This window comes from Sesamum indicum, linkage group LG11 (assembly GCF_026168435.1).
Source record: "Sesamum indicum cultivar Baizhima isolate 11 linkage group LG11, ASM2616843v1, whole genome shotgun sequence".
Classification (NCBI taxonomy): Eukaryota; Viridiplantae; Streptophyta; class Magnoliopsida; order Lamiales; family Pedaliaceae; genus Sesamum; species Sesamum indicum.
This window is the reverse complement of record NC_142667.1, coordinates 820,321-825,833: the sequence shown is the minus strand read 5'-3', so window position 1 is coordinate 825,833 and position 5,513 is coordinate 820,321. Positions and strand designations below refer to the sequence as shown.

At 37.9% G+C, this 5,513-nt stretch overlaps 1 non-coding gene across 1 annotated transcript; it reads right to left on the bottom strand.

Moving 5' to 3' along the window:
* Window positions 1–1,714: 1,714 nt before the first annotated feature.
* Window positions 1,715–1,786, bottom strand: TRNAH-GUG (transfer RNA histidin (anticodon GUG)). The gene has a single exon. It is a non-coding gene; the product is annotated as a tRNA-His (tRNA).
* Window positions 1,787–5,513: the final 3,727 nt, after the last annotated feature.

The following is a 5,513-nucleotide window of genomic DNA, read 5'->3' as shown; positions in this document are numbered from 1 at the left end:
TGGACTACGTCTTAAGGGTGCGACCGCTAATGGGCGAGCTAAGAGCCCTCCTGTTCTTATGGGGCTAGGGAATGTGGGTGGAGGAGGTGCTTAACCTCCCATCTCCCTCTGAGTATTCCTTTCTTGGTGGCATTCCCCTTGAGGAGGCAGGGGAAAGTAATTGTCTTCATACATGCCTCCTCTAGGAGGTGGATGAGGGAATAGTTGTTTCAGGTTGTGTGGCTCTACTATTTATAGGTTTGTTAGTTGATTCCTTCTTGGTGTTTTTTATCTCTTCTTGCGGTCCTTAAGAGCCAATGGGACGATTTAGTTGAGAATTGGATCAGCTTGAGAACAGCAGCTGGAACTTAGCTTATTAGATAGAGTTCTCCAACTTAAAAAACGTGTTCACCTCTTTAGCATTTTTTTTGTTAGTGGAATACGTTTTTTTTTGTTGTAAACAGAGTTGCTATTGTGTTTCTATAAGTTGTAGCACCTTTGATTAGGTAACTTAGCTATTTAGTTTGGTAAATAAGATGATTAATTCATTAATTAGTCTGGCTTTAACTGATTGTACTTGGGCTCTATTTAAAGAGCTGATCTTTCCCGGCAAAACCCAAGAACGATTTCTTCCATTTTTCTCTTTCTTAACACTGCATTTCTTCAAGAAAACAAGAAAAATTCCATGGCTATGGTGTTCAAGGAGATATCTTCACATGGTATCAAAGCCATCATTTGATGGTATCTGGTACTTTCCCTCACCCGTACACTCTTCTAGCCTCACTTGAATTTCACAATTAAGATTCCTCCATAGAAAGCCTTTCAAAATCAAATAAATAAGAGAAGAAGGCACAGGTTGACCAGGAGTCCTTGAAAGTCCAAGCCACAGATTATCCAGGAGCAAGCTTGGTCCAAGCTTGTTGGATGGAACCAATTTCTTCTCATGGAGCAGATGGATTAAAATCGCTCTGGGTGCGAAGATTGAAATTAGGCTTTATTAATGGGAAAAGTCCCAAGCCTTCTAAAAGTGCAGAAGGTTTTGAGCAATGGACTAGAGTTGATTGCCTAGTAATTTCCTGGTTGTTGAATTCAATGTCAAAAGACATTGTGGAATCTTTCCTTTATATCAATACAACGAGAGAACTTTAGCTGGAATTGGAAGCTAAGATATGGGGTAAGCAATGGTCCCATGATTTATCAAGTACAGAGAGAAATTGCTTGTGCAACACAAGTATCGCTCATTGTATCTGCTTATTTTAGCATACTCAAGAAATTATGGGATGACTAACCTGCTTGGTCTCAATCCCATCTTGCAGTTGTGGTGCTTCCAAGAAGATTACAGACTTGCACGCTGCTGATCAGCTTATGCAGTTCTTGGTGGGGCTCCATGATTCTTTCAATCATGTGCGTAATCAACTCTTGATGATGGAGCCCTTTCCTAGTGAGCCAAGGCCTATTCGATGGTGCTGCGAGTTGAACGACAGAGAGAGGTTAGTTTAGCATTTTCAAACACCCTGCAAAATCTTGGGATGCAAGTTAAAGGTCTAGAAATAAGTAGAGAAAATGCAACAAGATATTGGTTAAAATGGGAGGCTACAGCAAACAAGAAAGAACAGTTCTGCACTCATTGTGGCAAAATAGAGCACCTTAGGGAAGGTTGCTTTGAAATAAAAGGATATCCTGACTGGTATAAGGCTCTCACACAACAAAGAAAAAAAGGAGTATTATAAAATTATGTGGCTGCTGGGATTCGAGCCCAGGTCTCCACGGCCACAACGTGGAATTCTTACCACTAAACTACAGCCACTCCTGTTAAATATGATAATAGTGAAAAAAAAACCTGTGTTGGAATAAAGTATGGTACTCCGATCGCTCCGGGTTAAGGGTCCCAAGGTAGGTTGATCTTCACTACTCTTGGGCCCCTTTAAGATCCCTAGGCATACCTTTGTCCTTTGGCTAGCCATACTTGGTAAGCTTTCTACCATGGACAGGCCTTGGTTATCTCACTTGGATAGCTCCTGTGTTCTTTGTACGGACGGTGCAGTGGAAAATCACAGCCAAATGACATACTTTTTAAAGATACTTTGCATGTTCCTAATCTAAAATTTAATTTGCTCTCTATTGGGAAACTCTATAGTTCCACTAATGTCATAGTCAAATTTTGTCCTTCACATTGTATCTTGCAGGACCACAGGACTGAAAAAATTGTGGCAATAGTTAAACTCATAGGAATGCTCTACATCTTGGATGATAAATTCTTCGAGCCTTAGAACATAGAACATATCCAAAAGATTGAACCTAAAACAGGATTAAATACTGTGAAATAAACATAAATATGTGGCATAAAAGAATAGGCCACTCTTCTGCCATTGTACTTAATCATCTGAAGTTTTTGAGTAAAAGTAAAGTCGATTTGGAATTATGTGAAATTTGTCCTCAGCTAAGCAACATAGACTAACTATATTTGATCTAGTACATATAGATATTTGGGGTCCCTATAATCAACACTCCGTATCTAACTGTAATTACATGCTAACCTTAGTGGATGATCATAGTAGAAGTACTTGGACATTCCTCATGAAAATAAATCATAAACCTTTGCTATATTAACAACATTGCATAAAATGATCTTAACACAATTTAAATAGAGGATCAAGATAATTAGGAGTGATAATGGTGCTAAATTCCTCAGTGAAGACTATCAAAATTTTATGAAAAATGAAGGTATCCTACATCAGAGAACCTGTATATACACCCCACAATAAAATGGGGTTGTTGAGAGAAAACATAAACACTTACTTGAAGTTGCAAGAGCTCTAATGTTTCAGTCAAACATACCTAGCATGTTTTAGTTTGAAATTATCCTTACAGCCACATATATTATAAGTAGATCACCTACACAAGTATTGAAATGGAAAACCCCTTATGAAGTACTTCACAAAAGGCCAGCAAACTATTCTCATCCAAGGATTTTTGGTACTTTATGTTTTTTCTACCAATAATCTTCCCTTTAAGGAAAAATTTGACACAAGAGCTACTAATGTTTGTTTCTTGGATATGCTCAAGGTAAAAAGGGCTATAGGCTATATGATTTAAATAAACATACTTTTCTTGTCTCAAGATATGTCAGATTCTATGAAAATGCGTTTCCCTATGCTGAAAAACAGCTCGATCCAGTAACTTCCAGCTTGCCTTTAATCACTAATGAAGAGGATATGCCTTTAACCCAATGGTCCTCCCTTAATAAATACTGAAGATACCTCCCTAGACCAACCTGTAATGGAACCAATCCCTGCACAGTCAGATAGCTTAAGAAGATCTTCCAGGACACATAACAAGCCATCTTAGATGCAAAATTTCCATTGTGAATTCTCCATTAGTCATAATAACTCACCTCTGGTTGATGAGTCCCTCCTATGCTTGTTTTTTGGTTCCCTTGACAAACATGCAAGAACCTAGGAGCTTTATGAAGGCACAACAGAGCAAAGAATGGATGGTTGCAATGCAGTCTGGGTTAGAAGCTCTTGGCAGCAGCAAAACGTGGGAAGTTACTCCCTTACCTGCAGGTAAAAGAGCCATTGGATGTAAGTGGGTTTTTAAGTTAAAATTAAAAGCAGATGGCACCATTTACAAATATAAAACAAGGTTTGTAGCAAAAGGCTACAACCAAGTTGAAGGAATAAACTATGTAGACAGTTTTTCTCCTATAGCTAAAGTTGTCATAATTAGGATTTACTTGCCACAGCAACTTCTTTAAATTGGCATTTGTGTCTATTAGACATAAATAATACATTCTTGCATGGATACTTAGATGAAAAAATATACATAAATGCACCAAAAGGTTAATGTACCTGGAAGTTATGTGTGCAAACTTAAAAAATCATTTTATGATTTGAAGCAAGCTTCTAAACAGTGGAATACAGAAATCACTAGCAAGTTGCAGGCTTTTGGATTCTCTCAATCAAAGTATGATCACTGTCTATTCACTAAACATACTTCTTCAAGTATGTTAGCTTTACTTGTATATGTAGATGACATTCTCATTTCAGGGGCTTCAGAAACAAAAATTCTTGAGGTTCGAAACTTACTTACACAACCTCTTTGCTATTAAAGATATTGGTGAAGCTAAATATTTTTTAGTTCTTGAGATAGCAAGATCTCCACAGGGCATAGCTATCACATAATCAAAGTACATCAAGGACCTTCTAACAGATGCTGGTATAACAGAAGACAAACCTGCAACTACTCCCTTACCAACAACGACTATTTGCCTCAGAAGTAGGAAATAAACTACCTAATCCAGAAACATACAAAACAATGATTGACATATTGTTGTGTCTTGATTTTTCTAAGCCTGTTATTTGTTATGCAACACAACAACTCAGTCAATTTCTGGAACAAAGCTGCAAACAACATTGGGATGCTGCTCTTCACCTGCTTAGATACATCAAGGGAACTCCCATAAAGGCTTATTTTTCCCTGCAGCTACTAGTACTGATTTGGTGGCCTATTGTGATGCAGATTGGGTGTCCTGTGTTAATAGTCGAAGGTCACTTACAGGGTATTGTGTTTTCTTTGGCTCATCTTTAATTTAATAGAAAACTAAAAAGCAAAAAATCGTCTCCAGATATACAGCAGATGTAGAATATAGAAGTATGGGCTCAACCACTTGTGAATTCACTTGCTTTACATATAGTGGCTAATCCTATTTTCCATAAGCGTACCAAGCACCTCGAGATCAATTGTCACTTGGACCGACATAAATACAAGGAAGGATTTTTGGCACCTAAATATATCTCCAGTAAGCTCCAGTTGGCAGACACTTTTACTAAGGCACTCACAGACCCTATCTTCTTTCGTTTTTGTTCGATTAACATGCAACCAAATCCAACTTGAGGAGGGAGTGTTGTGTTGAGAATTGGATCAGCCTGGGAACAGTAGCTAGGACTTAGCTTATTAATAGAGTTCTCAGACTTGGAAAACGTGTTCACCTCTTTAGCATTTTTTGTTAGTGGAATATGTTTTCTATTGTAAACAGAGTTGCTATTGCGTTTCTATAAGTTGTAGCACTTTTGATTAGGTGACTTAGCTATTTAGTTAGGTAAATGAGATAGTTATTTCGTTAATTAGTTCGAATATTAACTGATTGCACTTAGGCTCTATTTAAAGAGTTGATCTTTCCCAGCAGAATTCAAGAATGATTTCTTCCATTTTTGTCTTTCTTAACATTGCATTTCTTCAAGAAAACAAGAAAGCTTCCATAGCTAGGGGGTCATGTGGGCAACGCATGTCCAGTGATATACTAAGCTACAACCTTGTTTGTAGCTTGACCGGAGGCATCTTCCACTAGTTGGCGGAACGCCTCAAAAGTTATCTGACTCACTGTTTGTGGAGCTGGAGTGCGAAAGTCTAAAAGTTTAAGTATAAGAGTACATGGAAACCATGGAATCAAGAAGGAAGCAATTAGTTTATTGATACTCAAGTTTAGAAGCTATGTCACAGAGAAGAAGGCAAACTCTGCCTTATATACAGCA